General features: G+C 45.9%; 5 non-coding genes and 3 pseudogenes across 5 annotated transcripts; all 8 read left to right on the top strand.

Annotated features, from left to right (window-relative positions):
- Positions 1-17274: 17274 nt before the first annotated feature.
- LOC140876887 (5S ribosomal RNA) lies at positions 17275-17393 on the top strand. The gene has a single exon (XR_012149117.1). It is a non-coding gene; the product is annotated as a 5S ribosomal RNA (ribosomal RNA).
- A 379-nt stretch (positions 17394-17772) lies between these two features.
- Positions 17773-17891, top strand: LOC140876607 (5S ribosomal RNA). Its single transcript, XR_012148909.1, has one exon. It is a non-coding gene; the product is annotated as a 5S ribosomal RNA (ribosomal RNA).
- Positions 17892-18290: 399 nt separating this feature from the next.
- LOC140876590 (5S ribosomal RNA) lies at positions 18291-18409 on the top strand. The gene has a single exon (XR_012148893.1). It is a non-coding gene; the product is annotated as a 5S ribosomal RNA (ribosomal RNA).
- A 383-nt stretch (positions 18410-18792) lies between these two features.
- Positions 18793-18911, top strand: LOC140876680 (5S ribosomal RNA; annotated as a pseudogene).
- Positions 18912-19310: 399 nt separating this feature from the next.
- Positions 19311-19429, top strand: LOC140876818 (5S ribosomal RNA). The gene has a single exon (XR_012149050.1). It is a non-coding gene; the product is annotated as a 5S ribosomal RNA (ribosomal RNA).
- A 402-nt stretch (positions 19430-19831) lies between these two features.
- Positions 19832-19951, top strand: LOC140876684 (5S ribosomal RNA; annotated as a pseudogene).
- Positions 19952-20351: 400 nt separating this feature from the next.
- Positions 20352-20470, top strand: LOC140876625 (5S ribosomal RNA; annotated as a pseudogene).
- A 400-nt stretch (positions 20471-20870) lies between these two features.
- On the top strand, positions 20871-20990 carry LOC140876606 (5S ribosomal RNA). Its single transcript, XR_012148908.1, has one exon. It is a non-coding gene; the product is annotated as a 5S ribosomal RNA (ribosomal RNA).
- The last annotated feature ends 143 nt before the right edge of the window (positions 20991-21133 follow it).

Here is a 21133-nt window from a genome sequence, read left to right as displayed (position 1 = left end):
CGACGGACGTAGGTATAACTTTGGCACCCTAAAAATATTTAGGAGTATGCAATAGCTTAGTTAAGGCTTTTAGAGCTTAATTGTTGATGCATGGATATTTTCATTGTAGTATCTAGTAGACTGGACTAGTAGGCTTGGAGTCTAGACCAGCAGAGCTAGGTTTGACCAGCAGTGTTAGAGGTACGTAAGTACTGACCGAGATATCCAGCATGATATATTTGCTTATATGTTGCATGAGTATGTGCTATATGTTTTATCATGTTTTAGCATGTTTTACCGTCTTAGCACATACATGATTTTACGTGTGACTGCATCCGATGAGATGTGAGTCATTGACAGTGTCCATAGGGAACGATGATCTCATTTTTGGACTCGAGTGAGGTATGACAGTTTCCATATGAGACTTGTATCCTGTTTTGGATTCGGGTCAGGATGGGGTTGGCTCAGCCCTGATATGGAATATACGAGTACCCCGCGGAGTAGCTCTCTAGCCGGTACTGTATATTCCCGGCGCCATGAGCAAGTGTTTTCACTTGAGTTTTAAATCATCTGTGTGCGCATATTTGTATTTATATCATTGCTTCGTATTGAGCATTTTAGCTCACGCCCCTGTGTTTGGGTATTCGTTATGTACCTTGTGGCGGGGCAGGTTTGAGGCTGGATGGTTCAGGCGGCTCTCAGCAGGATTGAGCTTTGGAGAGACCAAGGTTGTAGAGGGTAGGGATTTATTTACCCTGAACCTTCGATTTGGTTGTATAACAGTATTTATACACTTGTGATAGCGTCGGTTGTATTCTGCCGATTGGATTTATTGTATTTTAATTATCCGCACTTTACGCTTTAAGCTTTTATTGCGTGTGCTTTTACTATAACTCTGATTACGAAGTGGATCCGGGTTGGGTCACTACAGATTCACATTGACTTGTTTACCAACTCAACTGGGGTCATCAGGTGGCAATGTTGGGTGTTGTGTCAAAACATATAGGAGTTGATGCATTATAGTCGGGGATTCACCGCTTACCTACGAGAATGCATATCCTATGTGTTCTCATGCATGTGTAGCTTGAAATATCTGATCAGAGTAGGTGGTAATTAATAAATGGTTTCTTGAATTACACCTTCAATGCAACTACGGCGTGACACATAGTTATCGATTCAATGACAACTCTCGATAAACCAATGGTTGTATAATTGGTCGGGATATATGAGTTGAAGGGACCGTACTATACGCTAACCATAATTGATTGGTTCTTGCAGGCACTATCATTTTGTTTGGACGTCGGTTATAAACATCTAAACAAGGATTAAACTATCAAGCATCTACAACAAGTCAAGGCTTAAAGCCTAGGATTGTTTTTTTTTAAAAAAAAAACGAAACTCTCGCGCGGCCACTCCCCTTCAGTGGCGCGGGCGCGCGAGAGTTTCACATCTATGCGAACCCATCGCGCGGGCTCGCCAAAAGTCTGCGCGAACGCGCGATGGGTTCGCATAAATGCAAACCTCCACGCCCAGGGGTGGCGCAGGCGCACCCTCCAACACGCGGGCGCGCTGCCCCTTCGACCTGCAATCTAAAAAAATCCCATAAAGCAATTCTAAAGCTCTGGAAGGTTCAAAAACCATAGACCAAACTAATATAATCATGCATTGAAACACCAAGCTGTCGAAATACGATACATGAAGTTCTAGAGTTGTACGATCATCGAAATAGTAGGACATGAATCAATTCTAAGTTCATCAATAAAAAAACAACAAATACAACGAATTCAAATACGAAGTTTGACTCTAAACCAAGCCCTCACTTCTATCGTCACAATCCCAGTCTAGTCATGCTGCCTCTGACTCGAACCTACCACCTGTTTCCAAGCACACATACAAAGACAAGACAACAGCCGGATAACTCCAGTGAGAATGACATTCCCCGTAAAAGCAACATAACATGCAATAACAAGTAATATATCAATAACATGATATAATGAAACCATATTCAATGTTAACACGAATAAAATGCATGTCTCTAAAAAAGGGATATTAACTCTGATAATCAAGGTATTGCTGCTATAATTTTTGGATCCCAAGGATGAGATCACGTAACAACTCACCGACTCTCCCGATCGAGGTGGTGCCATGTATCTCTATCCCCTAGACTGTGGTGCGACTATAAGGAGTATGCTGACACTAGGTGAACTTCTACAACCCAGGACACTCGCAATATAGCCCCCAAAACGTCTAAACAAAAAAGGTCGTTCTGCCCGCTGAAATAAAAGATTTAGGTTCAATATGAAAGCATATAGAAATACCAATTGCATTAAAACATAATTCACATAATAACAAGAATTCAATCATAAAATACAAGTTCCTCTTTCTAGAACAAGTATTGATGCAAGTATGTGATTTAAGGGAAACTCAAGAACCAACTATCTTGAGTGTGCTATCCCGCTAAAATGATGTCTGCTTGTACTTTTATGGAATCAATAGCTCCAATTCTGGATAAGCTACAATAAGAGGTTATATCAAAATCTATACAACCAATAAAACAAACGCTCAAGGTAAAACTATAGTAGCCCGTAACCAAAATCAGTAATTAAGGGATTAATCATAATTACTTGGGTAGAGTTCGGAAGCTCCGATCAGGATCGGAAGCTCCGATCGGTATTACGTCAGGCATGACGTGTGGCACGATCGAAAGCTCCGACCAGGACCGGAAGCTCCGATCACCCCTATCCGGAATCAACAAGTGGTATTTTGACACGTGGCAGATCAGGATCTTCGGAAGCTCCGATGGCAGGATCGGACGTTCCGATCGAGGTTCGGACGTTCCGATCAAGGATCGGAAGTTCCGATCGTTGTCTATAAATAGAAGGCTGAGGCTTCACTTTCATTTGCCAATTCCGAGTTCTCCTTGCCCTTCTAGTCCTTTTGGAGCTGTTCTAGTCTTCTTAGGCTTGGTCCGGAGGTCGGCGAGGCGTTCGGTAGTCGTAGCGGAGTTGTGCCCAAGTTCTGGAGGCATCGACATCAAAGGGCTAACGACGGACGAAGGTATAACTTTTGCTTCCTATAAATATTTAGGAGTATGCAATAGCTTAGTTAAGGCTTTTAGAGCACTTTAATGATAGTAGTATCATTTGGCAGTGTAGAGCATACTATAGGCGTGGACCTAGAGTTGGTAGAGCTTGCTCTGTTTTGAGGTACGAAAGTACTATTCGAGATATCCTGACTGAGTATGCATGTATTATGTGACTGCATGATTTATATGCCATGATATTTTGCTGCATTCATTTGCATCTTGCTGTATCTCTTTCGAGATGTCTGTTAGTAGGGTTGTACCCTATCCTGTTTGTGGATGGACTTCCATCGATTTGGGTCCGGCGTATCCACGTTTATCTCGGTATGGGAGCCACCTCCTGAAGCGACGGCACAGCGTGCTACATACCAGGGCCCGGTCTGTCTCTGTTATCTGATCCTTGACCTTGAGTCTATAGGGAGTTCACTTTGCATGCATGTATACTCATACTCTCGCACTGAGCGTTTTATTCTCACGTCTCGTACTCTGTATTTTCTGGACACCCTATTCCATGGGGCAGGTTTGCGATTGGACGAGGAGGGTGGATCCAGGAGGGGCTAGTCAGTGGTTAGCCAGCTGGAGCTTCGCTTAGGTTTTATTACTGTTGTTTTGGGTCGATTTGGTCGTATATTTTTGGATAAATTACAGATTCCTTTACTTGGGATTGTATAATGTTTATGGTTTCCGCAGTTTTATTCTGATATCTGTTTAATTAAGTTAATTGCATGCCTAAGTTCTGTTTAGTAGGTGATCCGGGTAAGGGTCACTACATTTATGGTATCGGAGCATGTAAAAGAATTCTTGGGATTTAGTCTCATCTTGAGGTATTTTTGTAGATGTCAAATCGTGACGACCAGAGTTCTCATGGCAGTGTTGGTGGGCGTTGGGGTGATGCCGACCGGGAGCCTCGTCGAGAACGGCGTCATCGTCACCATGACGACGAGCGTTTCACTGTGCGTCGATTCTTAGCTATGGGTCCTAAGCCCTTAGTTGGAGGTGAGTCTCCGGAGGATGCAAAGAACTGGTTAGACCGCATGGAGATGAATTTTCAGACTTTCCAATGCACCGAGGAGCAGAAGGTGGAGACCCTTGGCTATCTTCTGGATGGGCGTGCGCGTAGCTGGTGGAGGTTTACTTCTGCACCTTTTGTTGCGGCGAGAGGAGTGGCCACCTGGGCCGAGTTCCACACAGCTTTCCAAAAGCGGTATTTTCCTCCTGCACTCCGTCAGTCGAAGGCAGGCAAGCTACTGAGCCTGCGACAAGGAGCCATGTCTATCGATGAGTATCAGCAGAGGTTCTTTGATCTTCTATCCTATTGCCCCGAGATTGCTGATAGCTCAGAGATGAAGTATAATCTGTTCCTTCAGGGCCTTAACCCTGAGATCCATGATCGTGTGGCGGTTGGCGACGACATGTCCTACGAGGGTTTGGTGAGCCGTTGTCACCAGGCGGAGGACAGCATTCGGCGGAACAGGTCTTTCCCTCAGTAAAGGCCTGCTAGTTCTTTGGGTCCCCTTGCCCAAACTTTCAAGAAGTCTGGATCTTCTTCTATCTCTGGTGCTGGAGGTGTTGTCCGTTACGGTAAGAAGGACAAGTGTGATCACTGTGGGAAGAGCCACCCATCCGACAAGTGCCGTAGAGCTTCTGGAGCTTGTTTCCGTTGTGGAGAGACTGGTCATATCCGGAGGGATTGTCCACTGTCTGGGGGAGGCGGTTCTGGATCTGGTTCAGGATCGGGTTCTCAGGCCACCGTACAGCAGAGGTCGCAGGGACAGTCTGCTGGGAGTTCTAATTTGAGGCCACGAGCTTCTGGCCAGGTGTTTGCCCTAAGACATGATCAGGCTATGGAGGAGAATGAGAAAGTCATCGCAGGTACATTTCTGCTTTATGGTATGCCTGCTCTTGTACTTATTGACACTGGTGCATCTCATTCCTTCATTTCTGCACGTTTTGTTAAGAGGCATAAGTTACCATGCATTGCACTAGACGTAGTGATGTCTGTTTCTACTCCGATGGGCCAATCTGATTTGGCTAAGCGTCTAGTGATGGGTTTCCCTTTAGAGTTCGAAGGGAACATTCTGTTAGCGAATCTCATGGTCCTGGCGATGAACGACTTTGATTGCATTCTGGGAATAGATATGTTGACTACCTATCGAGCTTCAGTGGACTGCTATCAGAGATTAGTACTGTAGTGACCCTTACCCGGATCACCTACTAAACAAAACTTAAGCATGCAATTAACTTAATTAAACAGATATCAGAATAAAACTGCGGAATCCATAAACAAAATACAATCCCAAGTAAAGGAATCTGTAATTTATCCAATAATATACAACCAAATCGAATAGCTGTATAAACCCAAACAATAGTAATAAAACCTAAGCGAAGCTCCAGCCGGCCAACCGCTGACTAGCCCCTCCTGGATCCACCCTCCTCGTCCAATCGCAAACCTCCCCCATGGAATAGGGTTTCCAAAAAATACAGAGTACGAGACGTGAGCATAAAACGCTCAGTGCGAGAGTATGAGTATACATGCATGCAAAGTGAACTCCCTATAGACTCGAGGTCAAGGATCAGATAACAGAGACAGACCGGGCCCTGGTATGTAGCACACTGTACCATCGCTTCAGGAGGTGGCTCCCATACCGAGATAACCGTGGATACGCCGGACCCAAATCGATGGAAGTCCATCCACTAACAGGATAGGGTACAACCCTACTAACAGACATCTCGAAAGAGATACAGCAAGATGCAAATGAATGCAGCATAATATCATGGCATATAAATCATGCAGTCACATAATACATGCATACTCAGTCTGGATATCTCGAACAGTACTTTCGTACCTCAAAACAGTGCAAGCTCTACCAACTCTAGGTCCACGCCTATAGTCTGCTCTACACTGCCAAATGATACTACTATCATTAAAGTGCTCTAAAAACCTTAACTAAGCTATTGCATACTCCTAAATATTTATAGGAAGCAAAAGCTATACCTTCGTCCGTCGTTAGCCCTTTGATTTCGATGCCTCTAGAACTTGGGCACAACTCCGCTACGACTATCGAACGCCTCGCCGACCTCCGGACCAAGCCTAAGAAGACTAGAACAGCTCCAAAAGGACTAGAAAGGAATGGAGAACTCGGAATTGGCAAAAGAAAGTGAAGCCTCGGCCTTCTACTTATAGACAACGATCGGAGCATCCGATCCTTGATCGGAACGTCCGAACCCCGATCGAAATGTCCGATCCTGCCATCGGAGCTTCCGAAGATCCTGATCTTCCACGTGTCAAAATAACACTTGTTGACTCCGGATAGGGGTGATCGGAGCTTCCGGTCCTGATCGGAGCTTCCGATCTTGCCACACGTCATGCCTGACGTAATACCGATCGGAGCTTCTGATCCTATTCGGAGCTTCCGATCCTGATCGGAGTTTCCGATCTCACCTTCGGAGCTTCCGAACTCTACCCAAGTAATTATGATTAATTCCTTTAATTACTCAATTAGGGTACGGGCTACTACATTCTCCCCCACTTAAGATATTTCGTCCTTGAAATCAGATCTTAAGTACCGAATGCAAATACAGAAATCAAAAACATTCTTTATTCAAATCGAACGTTACAAAGTTTGCAACTGAATACAACTTTAAAGAATGAAATCAAAACAACTCAGGATGGTCTTTACGCATCCTGTCCTCAAGCTCCCAAGTAGCTTCCTCAGTGCCTCGGCGCTGCCACTGAACTAAAACCAAAGGAATGACTTTGTTCCGTAAAACCTTATCCTTATAAACCAGGATACGAAGAGGTTTCTCAACATAAGTCAAATCCTTGTCTACCTGAACCTCAGACCACTGCAGAATTTGAGATTCATCCGCCACATACCGTCGCAACAAAGATACGTGGAAAACATCGTGAATATTGGATAAATGCGGTGGCAAAGCTAGTCGATAAGCCAAATCGCCAATTCTCTCTAAGATCTCAAACGGACCGATAAATCTGGGAGACAACTTGCCTTTAAGGCCAAATCTGAGAATCTTGCGGAAAGGTGACACTCTCAAAAACACTTTCTCCCCGACCTCGAACTGCAAGGGCCTATGCTTGATATTAGCATAGCTGGCATGACGATCCTGTGCTGTCTTAATCCGTTTCTTGATCTGATCAACAATGTCTATCGCCTGCTGGATAAACTCCGGTCCCTCAGCCTGTCTCTCCCCCACTTCTTCCCAGAAGAGTGGAGTACGACAACGTCGCCCATACAACGCCTCAAAAGGTGCCATCCCAATACTAGTGTGATAGCTGTTGTTGTAAGCGAACTCGATCAACGGCAAATGATCCTGCCAGGATGAACCAAAATCCAAGACGCATGCTCTAAGCATATCCTCTAACGTACGGATAGTGCGCTCTGACTGACCATCAGTCTCCGGATGATAGGCTGTACTCAAACTGAGAGTAGTACCCATCGCACGCTGAACACTCCCCCAGAATCTAGAAGTAAACCTTGGGTCTCGATCGCTGATAATGCTCACAGGCACTCCATGAAGTCAGACGATCTCCTGAATGTACATCCGTGCCATGCGATCCACAGAGTACTCTCGGCTATAGGCAATGAAATGTGCTGACTTGGTGAGTCGGTCCACCACATCCCAAATAGCATCACAGTTCCTCGGGGATACCGGCAAATGGGTCACAAAGTCCATTGTGATAAACTCCCATTTCCATTCAGGAATAGGCAGACTGTGAAGCAATCCTCCAGGTCGTCGGTACTCTGCCTTGACCTGTTGACACACCAAACATCTCGAAACAAACTGATAAACACTGTGTTTCATTCCCTTCCACCAGAAATGAGTACGTAGATCCTTGTACATCTTGTTGCTCCCAGGATGAATACTCAACTTAGTGCGATGTGCCTGAGATAAAATCTCCTCTCGCAACTCTTCATCCTGTGGAATCACAAGCCTACCAGACAAACACAGAAAGCCATCTGACTAATCATGAAATCCAGACGAGCTACCCTCGTCAGCTAGATGAGCTAAATGCTGGGTCTTTGAATCAGACATTTGAGCATCTCGGATCCGCGAATACAAGGCTGGCTCAGATAATATCGCAAACATCTGTTACTCTGCATACCTTTCTTATGCTTGAAGGTATAACCTGAAGTACAACAGTCACTAATCGCACTAGACATCGAACAAGTCTGAAGTGCGGATAGTCGCACCTTGCGACTCAAAGCATCAGCGGTGAGATTAGGAGCTCCCGGATGGTACTTAATCTCGCAATAATAGTCCTTAAGCAAATCCATCCAACGTCTCTGCCTCATGTTCAACTCTGCCTGAGTGAACAAATACTTGAGACTCTTATGGTCGGTGAAGATCTCAAATTTCTCGCCATACAGATAATGACGCCAGATCTTCAAAGCGAACACAATGTCTGCCAATTCCAAATCGTGGACTGGGTAGTTGTCCTCGTGAAGCTTCAGCTGTCTAGAAGCATATGCGATCACATGCCCATTCTGAGTCAGGACACAACCTAACCCCTGAAGAGAAGCATCCGTGTAAACTACATACCCTCCAGATCCTGACGGTAATGCCAACACCGGCGCAGAAGTCAACCGCCGTCGAAGCTCATGGAAATTCTCCTCACACTCGGAGGACCACTCAAAATCCACACCCTTGCGAGTAAGCTGCGTCAACGGTCGAGCTAACTGAGAGAAGTTCAGAATGAAGCGATGATAATACCCTGCTAGACCCAGAAAACTACGGATCTCAGCAACCGTCGTCGGACGCGACCAATTAAGTACCGCTTCAATCTTGCTTGGATCAACAGAAATCCCCTCCCTGGATATGATATGGCCAAGAAAGACCACTCTATCCATCCAGAACTCACACTTGCTCAGCTTGGCGTACAATTTCTCATCTCGAAGAGTCTGCAGTACCAACCGCAAGTGAGAAAAATGCTCTTCCGTATTACGCGAATACACCAAGATGTCATCAATGAAGACCACGACAAACTTGTCCAAATACTCCCTGAAGACACGGTTCATCAAATCCATTAATATAGCCGGCGCATTAGTCAAACCAAATGGCATCACTAGGAACCCGTAATGCCCATAGCGAGTACGGAATGCAGTCTTGGCTACGTCCTGATCATGGACTCTCAACTGATGATACCCAGATCTCAATTCAATCTTGGAGTAAACTGACGTGCCCTGCAGCTGGTCAAACAAGTCATCAATACGAGGCAACGGATACTTGTTCTTCACAGTGACTCGATTCAGCTGCCGATAGTCAATGCACAGCCGCATCGACCCATCCTTCTTCTTCACGAAGGGAACAGGAGCTTCCCAAGGAGATACACTAGGACGAATGTACCCCTTGTCCAAAAGATCCTGTAGCTGATTCTTCAACTCACGCATCTCTGACGGAGCCAGACGATACGGTACTCTAGAAATAGGCAAGGTACCCGGCATCAACTCTATGCCAAACTCGACTTCCCTAGCAGGAGGAAAACCCGGAATCTCATCAGGAAATACATCTGGAAATTCATCCACAACAGGAATGCTCTCTATCCCAATACTCTCAGCGGACAAATCAACTGCATAGATAAGGTATCCTTCCCCGCCAGACTCTAGAGCTCGACAGGCTCTCAAAGCTGATACCAAAGGCATCGGGGGTCGCGCTCCCTTACCATAAATGTAGTGACCCTTACCCGGATCACCTACTAAACAGAACTTAGGCATGCAATTAACTTAATTAAACATATATCAGAATAAAACTGCGGAATCCATAAACAAAATACAATCCCAAGTAAAGGAATCTGTAATTTATCCAATAATATACAACCAAATCGAATAGCTGTATAAACCCAAACAACAGTAATAAAACCTAAGCGAAGCTCCAGCCGGCCAACCGCTGACTAGCCCCTCCTGGATCCACCCTCCTCGTCCAATCGCAAACCTGCCCCATGGAATAGGGTGTCCAGAAAATACAGAGTACGAGACGTGAGCATAAAACGCTCAGTGCGAGAGTATGAGTATACATGCATGCAAAGTGAACTCCCTATAGACTCGAGGTCAAGGATCAGATAACAGAGACAGACCGGGCCCAGGTATGTAGCACGCTGTGCCGTCGCTTCAGGAGGTGGCTCCCATACCGAGATAACCGTGGATACGCCGGACCCAAATCGATGGAAGTCCATCCACTAACAGGATATGGTACAACCCTACTAACAGACATCTCGAAAGAGATACAGCAAGATGCAAATGAATGCAGCATAATATCATTGCATATAAATCATGCAGTCACATAATAAATGCATACTCAGTTTGGATATCTCGAATAGTACTTTCGTACCTCAAAACAGTGCAAGCTCTACCAACTCTAGGTCCACGCCTATAGTCTGCTCTACACTGCCAAATGATACTACTATCATTAAAGTGCTCTAAAAACCTTAACTAAGCTATTGCATACTCCTAAATATTTATAGGAAGCAAAAGCTATACCTTCATCCGTCGTTAGCCCTTTGATGTCGATGCCTCCAGAACTTGGGCACAACTCCGCTACGACTACCTTAGCCTCACCGACCTCCGGACCAAGCCTAAGAAGACTAGAATAGCTCCAAAAGGACTAGAAAGGAAAGGAGAACTCGGAATTGGCAAAAGAAAGTGAAGCCTCGGCCTTCTATTTATAGACAACGATCGGAGCTTCCGATCCTTGATCGGAATGTCCGAACCCCGATCGGAACGTCCGATCCTGCCATCGGAGCTTCCGAAGATCCTGATCTGCCACGTGTCAAAATATCACTTGTTGACTCCGGATAGGGGTGATCGGAGCTTCCGGTCCTGATCGGAGCTTCCGATCTTGCCACACGTCATGCCTGACGTAATACCGATCGAAGCTTCCGATCCTGATCGGAGCTTCCGATCTCACCTTCAGAGCTTCCGAACTCTACCCAAGTAATTATGATTAATTCCTTTCATTACTCAATTAGGGTACGGGCTACTACAAGTACGCTTTCATCCGGAGGGGAGCGAGAGCTGGTTTTTCTATTGTGAGGGAGCGCGACCTCCGATGCCTTTGGTATCAGCTTTGAGAGCCTGTCGAGCTCTGGAGTCTGGCGAGGAAGGCTACCTTATCTATGCAGTTGATTTGTCCGCTGAGAGTTTTGGGATAGAGAGCATTCCTGTTGTGGATGAATTTCCAGATGTATTTCCTGATGAGATTCCGGGTTTTCCTCCTGCTAGGGAAGTCGAGTTTGGCATAGAGTTGATGCCGGGTACTTCGCCTATTTCTAGAGCACCGTATCATCTGGCTCCGTCAGAGATGCGTGAGTTAGAGAATCAGCTTGTAGTAGCCCGTGCCCTAATTGAGTAATTAAAGGATTAATGCTAATTAATTGAATTAGGTATCGGACGGATCGGAAGCTCCGAAGGCACGATCGGAAGCTCCGAACAGGATCGGAAGCTCCGATGAGCGATCGGAGGCACCGATGTTATTACGTCAGGCATGACGTGTGGTTGGATCGGAAGCTCCGATCAGGATCGGAAGCTCCGATCACCCCTATCCGGAGTCAACAAGTGATATTTTGACACGTGGCAGATCAGGATCTTCGGAAGCTCCGATGGCAGGATCGGACGTTCCGATCGAGGTTCGGACGTTCCGATCAAGGATCGGAAGTTCCGATCGTTGTCTATAAATAGAAGGCCGAGACTTCACTTTCATTTGCCAATTCCGAGTTCTCCTTTCCTTTCCAGTCCTTTTGGAGCTGTTCTAGTCTTCTTAGGCTTGGTCCGGAGGTCGGAGAGGCGTTCGGTAGTCGTAGCGGAGTTGTGCCCAAGTTCTGGAGGCATCGACATCAAAGGGCTAACGACGGACGAAGGTATAGCTTTGCTCCCTATAAATATTTAGGAGTATGCAATAGCTTAGTTAAGGCTTTTAGAGCACTTTAATGATAGTAGTATCATTTGGCAGTGTAGAGCAGACTATAGGCGTGGACCTAGAGTTGGTAGAGCTTTCACTGTTTTGAGGTACGAAAGTACTATTCGAGATATCCTGACTGAGTATGCATGACTGCATGATTTATATGCCATGATATTATGCTGCATTCATTTGCATCTTGCTGTATCTCCTTCGAGATGTCTGTAGTAGGGTTGTACCCTATCCTATTAGTGGATGGACTTCCATCGATTTGGGTCCAGCGTATCCACGGTTATCTCGGTATGGGAGCCACCTCCTGAAGCGACGGCACAACGTGCTACATACCAGGGTCCGGTATGTCTCTGTTATCTGATCCTTGACCTCGAGTCTATAGGGAGTTCACTTTGCATGCATGTATACTCATACTCTCGCACTGAGCGTTTTATGCTCACGTCTCGTACTCTGTATTTTCTGGACACCCTATTCCATGGGGAAGGTTTGCGATTGGACGAGGAGGGTGGATCCAGGAGGGGCTAGTCAGTGGTTGGCCAGCTGAAGCTTCGTCTAGGTTTTATTACTGTTGTTTGGGTTTATACAGCTATTCGATTTGGTTGTATATTATTGGATAAATTACAGATTCCTTTACTTGGGATTGTATAATGTTTATGGTTTCCGCAGTTTTATTCTGATATCTGTTTAATTAAGTTAATTGCATGCCTAAGTTCTGTTTAGTAGGTGATCCGGGTAAGGGTCACTACACAGCTACAGGATCTTTTGGACTAGGGGTACATTCGTCCTAGTGTGTCTCCTTGGGGAGCTCCTGTTCTTTTCGTAAAGAAGAAGGATGGGTCGATGCGGCTGTGCATTGACTATCGGCAGCTGAATCGAGTCACTGTGAAGAACAAGTATCCGTTGCCTCGTATTGATGATTTGTTCGACCAGCTGCAGGGCACATCAGTTTACTCCAAGATTGACTTGAGATCTGGGTATCATCAGTTGAGAGTCCGTGATCAGGACGTAGCCAAGACTGCATTCCGTACTCGCTATGGGCATTACGAGTTCTTAGTGATGCCATTTGGTTTGACTAATGCGCCGGCTATATTCATGGATTTGATGAACCGTGTCTTCAGGGAGTACTTGGACAAGTTTGTCTTGGTCTTCATTGACGACATCTTGGTGTATTCACGTAATACGGAAGAGCATGTTTCTCACTTGCGGTTAATACTGCAGACTCTTCGAGATGAGCAGTTGTACGCCAAGCTGAGCAAGTGTGAGTTCTGGATGGATAGAGTGGTCTTTCTTGGCCATATCATATCCAGGGAAGGGATTTCTGTTGATCCAATCAAGATTGAAGCAGTACTTAATTGGTCGCGTCCGACGACAGTTGCGGAGATCCATAGTTTTCTGGGTCTAGCAGGGTATTATCGTCGCTTCATTCTGAACTTCTCTCAGTTAGCTCGACCGTTGACGCAGCTTTCCCGCAAGGGTGTGGATTTCGAGTGGTCCTCCGAGTGCGAGGAGAATTTCCGTGAGCTTCGACGGCGGTTGACTTCTGCGCCGGTGTTGGCATTACCGTCAGGATCTGGAGGGTATGTAGTTTACACGGATGCTTCACTTCAGGGGTTAGGCTGTGTCCTGACTCAGAATGGGCATGTGATCGCATACGCTTCTAGACAGCTGAAGCTTCACGAGGACAACTACCCAGTCCATGATTTGGAATTGGCAGCCATTGTGTTCGCTTTGAAGATCTGGCGTCATTATCTGTATGGCGAGAAATTTGAGATCTTCACCGACCATAAGAGTCTCAAGTATTTGTTCACTCAGGCGGAGTTGAACATGAGGCAGAGACGTTGGATGGACTTGCTTAAGGACTATGATTGCGAGATTAAGTACCATCCGGGAGCTGCTAATCTCACCGCTGATGCTTTGAGTCGCAAGGTGCGACTATCCGCACTTCAGACTTGTTCGATGTCGAGTGCGATTAGTGATTGTTGTACTTCAGGTTATACCTTCAAGCATAAGAAAGGTATGCAGAGTATCCAAATGTTTGCAATATTATCTGAGCCAGCCTTGTATTCGCGGATCCGAGATGTTCAAATGTCTGATTCGAAGACCCAGCGTTTAGCTCGTCTAGCTAACGAGGGTAGCTCGTCTGGATTTCATTATCAGTCAGATGGCTTTCTGTGTTTCTCTGGTAGGCTTGTGATTCCACAGGATGAAGAGTTGCGAGAGGAGATTTTGTCTCAGGCACATCGCACTAAGTTGAGTATTCACCCTGGGAGCAACAAAATGTACAAGGATCTACGTACTCGTTTTTGGTGGAAGGGAATGAAACGCAGTGTTTATCAGTTTGTTTCGAGATGTTTGGTGTGTCAACAGGTCAAGGCAGAGCACCGAAGACCTGGAGGTTTGCTTCACAGTCTGCCTATTCCTGAATGGAAATGGGAGTTTATCACAATGGACTTTGTGACCCATTTGCCGGTATCCCCGAAGAACTGTGATGCTATCTGGGTTGTGGTGGACCGACTCACCAAGTCAGCGCATTTTATTGCCTATAGCCGAGAGTACTCTGTGGATCGCATGGCACGGATGTACATTCAGGAGATCGTTCGACTTCATGGAGTGCCTGTGAGCATTGTCAGCGATCGGGACCCCAGGTTTACTTCTAGATTCTGGGGGAGTGTTCAGCGTGCGATGGGTACTACTCTCAGTTTGAGTACAGCCTATCATCCGGAGACTGATGATCAGTCAGAGCGCACTATCCGTACGTTAGAGGATATGCTTAGAGCGTGCGTCATGGATTTTGGTTCAGCCTGGCAGGATCATTTGCCGTTGATCGAGTTCGCTTACAACAACAGCTATCACACTAGTATTGGGATGGCACCTTTTGAGGCGTTGTATGGGCGACGTTGTCGTACTCCACTCTTCTGGGAAGAAGTGGGGGAGAGACAGGCTGAGGGACCAGAGTTTATCCAGCAGGCGATAGATATTGTTGATCAAATCAAGAAACGGATTAAGACTGCACAGGATCGTCAGGACAGTTATGCTAATATCAAGCGTAGGCCCTTGCAGTTCAAGGTCGGGGAGAAAGTGTTTCTGAGAGTGTCACCTTTTCGCAAGATTCTCAGATTTGGCCTTAAGGGCAAGTTGTCTCCCAGATTTATCGGTTCGTTTGAGATCTTGGAGAGCATTGGCGATTTGGCTTATCGACTAGCTTTTCCACCGCATCTATCCAGTGTTCCACGTATCTCTGTTGCGACGGTATGTGGCGGATGAATCTCATATTCTGCAGCGGTCTGAGGTTCAGGTAGACAAGGATTTGACTTATGTTGAGAAACCTCTTCGTATCCTGGATTATAAGGATAAGGTTTTACGGAACAAAGTCATTCCTTTGGTTTTAGTTCAGTGGCAGCGCCGAGGCACTGAGGAAGCTACTTGGGAGCTCGAGGGAAGGATGCGTAAAGACCATCCTGAGTTGTTTTGATTTCATCCTTTAAGTTGTATTCAGTTGCAAACTCTGTAAATGTTTGATTTGAATAAAGAATGTTTCTGATTTCTGTATTTGCATTCAGTACTTAAGATTTGATTTCGAGGACGAAATATCTTAAGTGGGGGAGAATGTAGTAGCCCGTAACTAAAATCAGTAATTAAGGGATTAATCATAATTACTTGGGTAGAGTTCGGAAGCTCCGAAGGTGAGTTCGGAAGCTCCGATCAGGATCGGAAGCTCCGAACAGGATCGGAAGCTCCGATTGGTATTACGTCAGGCATGACGTGTGGCACGATCGGAAGCTCCGACCAGGACCGGAAGCTCCGATCACCCCTATCCGGAATCAACAAGTGGTATTTTGACACGTGGCAGATCAGGATCTTCGGAAGCTCCGATGGCAGGATCGGACGTTCCGATCAAGGATCGGAAGTTCCGATCTTTGTCTATAAATAGAAGGCCGAGGCTTCACTTTCATTTGCCAATTCCGAGTTCTCCTTGCCCTTATAGTCCTTTTGGAGCTGTTCTAGTCTTCTTAGGCTTGGTCCGGAGGTCCGCGAGGCGTTCGGTAGTCGTAGCGGAGTTGTGCCCAAGTTCTGGAGGCATCGACATCAAAGGGCTAACGACGGACGAAGGTATAGCTTTTGCTTCCTATAAATATTTAGGAGTATGCAATAGCTTAGTTAAGGCTTTTAGAGCACTTTAATGATAGTAGTATCATTTGGCAGTGTAGAGCATACTATAGGCGTGGACCTAGAGTTGGTAGAGCTTGCTCTGTTTTGAGGTACGAAAGTACTATTCGAGATATCCTGACTGAGTATGCATGTATTATGTGACTGCATGATTTATATGCCATGATATTATGCTGCATTCATTTGCATCTTGCTGTATCTCTTTCGAGATGTCTGTTAGTAGGGTTGTACCCTATCCTTTTTGTGGATGGACTTCCATCGATTTGGGTCCGGCGTATCCACGGTTATCTCGGTATGGGAGCCACCTCCTGAAGCGACGGCACAGCGTGCTACATACCAGGGCCCGGTCTGTCTCTGTTATCTAATCCTTGACCTCGAGTCTATAGGGAGTTCACTTTGCATGCATGTATACTCATACTCTCGCACTGAGCGTTTTATGCTCACGTCTTGTACTCTGTATTTTCTGGACACCCTATTCCATGGGGCAGGTTTGCGATTGGACGAGGAGGGTGGATCCAGGAGGGGCTAGTCAGTGGTTAGCCAGCTGGAGCTTCGCTTAGGTTTTATTACTGTTGTTTTGGGTTTATACAGCTATTCGATTTGGTTGTATATTTTTGGATAAATTACAGATTCCTTTACTTGGGATTATATAATGTTTATGGTTTCCGCAGTTTTATTCTGATATCTGTTTAATTAAGTTAATTGCATGCCTAAGTTCTGTTTAGTAGGTGATCTGGGTAAGGGTCACTACAAAAACTCTTTACCACTCTTCAACTAACTCTTCGACGATCGACTTCTGCTAACTCTGGGCTCAACAAACATCAAACCAATCTGTACGGAGATATAAAGCAATCCAATATCAATCTATCCAATTCAAAAACATTCAAAAACTTAATCCAACATCTAAAATCCATGCTGAATCACACAAAGTGAACGTGCGATCTGTGTGACGCGGTCCCCTTCGGTGGGTCCCAGCGTGCTGTAGGTATCGAGACGAACTTCGCGTGAGCAGGCTGAAGCTCCAGTAACTCTCAGTCGATCGAAAGTTATGTCCGTTTGAAAGTGCAGCGCCTGTTCCTCCGATCCGCAATTTGAGAGACAAAAGAATAAAGAATTCATTCATCGTTGGGTGTGATCTTACCACCACTAAAGCACCAGATTTCATCAGAACTCCGAAGTTAAGTGTGCTTGGGCGAGAGCAGTACTAGGATGGGTGACCCCCTGGGAAGTCCTCGTGTTGCACCCCTTTTTCATAAATTTCTTTTTTTTCTTACTCGTACTTCTTGTTCTTTCGATTTCTCGTTGTCCTATTCCCGACTATTTCGGTCCAATCCGCGGATAGAAAATATGTAATAGACTAAATCACACGACGTCATGAACGTGCAATCTGGGTGATGCGGGCCGTTTCGGTGGATCCCAGCGAGCACTACGAGAAAAACGCCCCAAAAGTCCATCTTTGGTTTGGAATTTGGGCGTCTCCGTCTCATAGTGACAAACTCCGCGTGAGCAGGCTATAGCTCCCATAACTCTCAGACGATCGAAAGTTATGTCCGTTTGAAAGTACAACGCCTGTTCCTCCAATCCGCAATTCGAGAGACAAAACAATAAAGAATTAATTCAACGTTTGGTGCGATCATACCAACACTAATGCACCGGATCCCATTAGAACTCCGAAGTTAAGCGTGCTTTGGGCGAGAGAAATACTAGGAAGGGTGACCCCTGGGAAGTCCTCGTGTTGCACCTCTTTTTTCATTAATTTTTTTTTCTTACTTGTATTTATTGTTCTTCCAATTCCTTGTTGTCCTATTCTCGACTCATTAAGTCCAATCCGCGGATAGAAAAGATGCAATAGACTGAATCACACGATGTGAACGTGCGATCAGGGTGACGCGGGCCGCTTCGGTGAGTCCCTGCATGCCCTACGGGAAAAACTCCCCAAATGTCCATCTTCGGGTTGGAATTTGAGGGTCTCCATCTCTTAGAAAGAGATGCGCGTTGTAGGTATCGAGATGAGTTTTGCGTGAGTAGGCTGAAGCTCCCGTGACTCTCAGCTGATCAAAAGTTATGTCCGTTTGAAAGTGTAGCGCCTATTCCTCCGATCAGCAATTCGAGAAACAAAACAATAAAGAATTCACTCACTGTTGGGTGCGATCATACCAGCACTAATGCATCGGATCCCATCTTAACTCCGAAGTTAAGAGCGCTTGGGCGAGAACAGTACTAGGATGGGTGACCCCCTGGGAAGTCCTCATTTTGCACCCCTTTTTTCATTAATTTCTTTTTTTCTTACTCGTACTTCTTGTTTTCCAATTTCTCGTTGTCCTATTCCTGACTCATTCAGTCCAATCCGAGGGATAAAAAAGATGCAATAGACTGAATCACAATACGTGAACGTTCGATCTTGGTGACGCGGGCCACTTCGATGGGTCCCAGTGCCCTACGAGACCATCTCCGGTTTGGAATTTAAGCGTCTCCGTCTCTTAGACCGAGATGCGCGCTGTAGGTATCGAGACGAGCTTCGCGAGAGCAGGCTGAAGCTCCCGTAAATCTCAGCCGATCGAAAGTTATGTTCGTTTGAAAGTGCAGCGCCTGTTCCTCCTATCCGCAATTCACGAGACAAAAGAATGAATAATTCATTCACCGTTGGGTGCAATCTTACCAGCACTAAAGCACCAGATCCCATCAGAACTAAGAATTTAAGCATGCTTGGGCCAGAGCAGTACTATGATGTGTGACCCCCTGGGAAGTCCTCATGTTGCACCCCTTTTTTCATTAATTTTTTTTTCTTACTCGTACTTCTTGTTCTTTCGATTTCTTGTTGTCCAATTCCTAACTCTTTCAGTCCAATCTGCGGATAGAAAAGATGCAATAGACTGAATCACACGACTTGAACGTGCGATCTGGGTGACGCGGGCCACTTCGGTGGGTCCCAGCATGCCCTACGAGAAAAATGCCCCAAAAGTCCATCTTTGGGTTGGAATTTGGGCATCTCCGTCTCATAGACTGAGATGAGCACTGTAGGTATTGAGACAAACTTTGCGTGAGCAAGCTGAAGCTCCCGTAACTCTCAGCCGATCGAAAGTTATGTCCGTTTGAAAGTGCAGCGCCTGTTCCTCCAATCCGCAAATCGAGAGACAAAACAATAAAGAATTCATTCATTGTCAGGTGCGATCATACCAGCACTAATGCACCGGATCCCATTAGAATTCCGAAGTTAAGCATGCTTGGGCCAGAGCAGTACTATGATGGGTGACCCCTTGGGAATTCCTCGTGTTGCACCCCTTTTTTCATTAATTTCTTTTTTTTCTTACTCGTACTTCTTGTTCTTTCGATTTCTTGTTGTCCTATTCCCGACTCATTCAGTCCAATCCGCTGATAGAAAAGATGCAATAGACTGAATCACAGGACATGAACGTGCGATCTAGCTGATGCGGGCCTCTTCGGTGGGTCCCTGCGTGCCCTACGAGAAAAACTCCCCAAATGTCCATCTCCGGGTTGGAATTTGAGCATCTCCGTCTCTTAGACCGAGATGCGTGCTGTAGGTATCGAGACGAGCTTCGCGTGAGCAGGCTGAAGCTCCCGTAACTCTCAGCTGATCGAAAGTTATGTCCGTTTGAAAGTGTAGCGCCTGTTCCTCCGATCAGCAATTCGAGAAACAAAACAATAAAGAATTCACTCACTGTTGGGTGAGATCATACCAGCACTAATGCACCGGTTCCCATCTTAACTCCGAAGTTAAGAGCGCTTGGGCGAGAACAATACTTGGATGGGTGACCCCCCTGGGAAGTCCTCATTTTGCACCCCTTTTTTCATTAATTTCTTTTTTTCTACTCGTACTTCTTGTTCTTCCGATTCCTTGCTGTCAAATTCCCGACTCATTCAGTCCAATCCGCGGATATAAAAGATGCAATAGACTGAATCACAAAACGTGAACGTGCGATCTGGGTGACGCAGGCCGCTTTGGTGGGTACCAGCGCGCCTTACGAGAAAAATGCCCCGAAAGTCCATCTTTGGGTTGGAATTTGGGTGTCTTCGTCTCATATACTGAGATGCGCGCTATAAGTATAGAGACAAACTTCGCGTGAGCAGGCTGAAGCTCCCGTAACTCTTAACCGATCGAAAGTTATGTCCGTTTGAAAGTGCAATGCCTGTTCCTCCAATCCGCAAATCGAGAGACAAAACAATAAAGAATTCATTTACCGTTAGGTGCGATCATACCAGCACTAGTGCACCGGATCCCATTATAACTCCGAAGTTAAGCATGCTTGGGCGAGAGCAATACTAGGATGGGTGACCCCCTGGAAAGTCCTCATGTTGCACCTCTTTTTTCATTAATTTTTCTTTTCTTACTTGTAATTCTTGTTCTTCAAATTCCTTGTTGTCCTATTCCCGACTTATTCAGTCCAATTCGCGGATAGAAAAGATGCAATAGACTGAATCACACGACGTGAACGTGCGATCTGGGTGACGCGGGCCGCTTCGGTGGGTCCCTGCGTGCCCTAAGAGAAAAACTCCCCGAATGTCCATTTCCGTATTGGAATTTGAGAGACTCCGTCTCTTAGACCGAGACGCGTGCTGTTGGTATCGAGACAAGCTTCGCATGGTCAGGCTGAAGCTCTCGTAACTATCAGCTGATCTAAAGTTATGTCCATTTGAAAGTGTAGCGTCTGTTCCTCCGATCCGCAATTCGAGAAACAAAACAATAAAGAATTCACTCACTGTTGGGTGCGATCATACCAGCACTAATGCATTGGATCCCATCAGAACTCCGAAGTTAAGAGCGCTTGGGCGAGAACAGTACTAGGATGGGTAACCCCCCTGGGAAGTCCTCATTTTGCACCCCTTTTTTCATTAATTTCTTTTTTTCATACTCGTACTTCTTGTTCTTCCGATTCCTAGCTGTCCTATTACCGACTCATTCAGTCCAATCCGCGGATAGAAATGATGCAATAGACTGAATCACACGACATGAACGTGCGATCTGGG

This window comes from Henckelia pumila, chromosome 1, assembly GCF_033568475.1.
Source record: "Henckelia pumila isolate YLH828 chromosome 1, ASM3356847v2, whole genome shotgun sequence".
NCBI lineage: Eukaryota > Viridiplantae > Streptophyta > Magnoliopsida > Lamiales > Gesneriaceae > Henckelia > Henckelia pumila.
The sequence above is the reverse complement of the archived record's forward strand: the minus strand, read 5'-3'. Positions and strand labels throughout refer to the sequence as shown.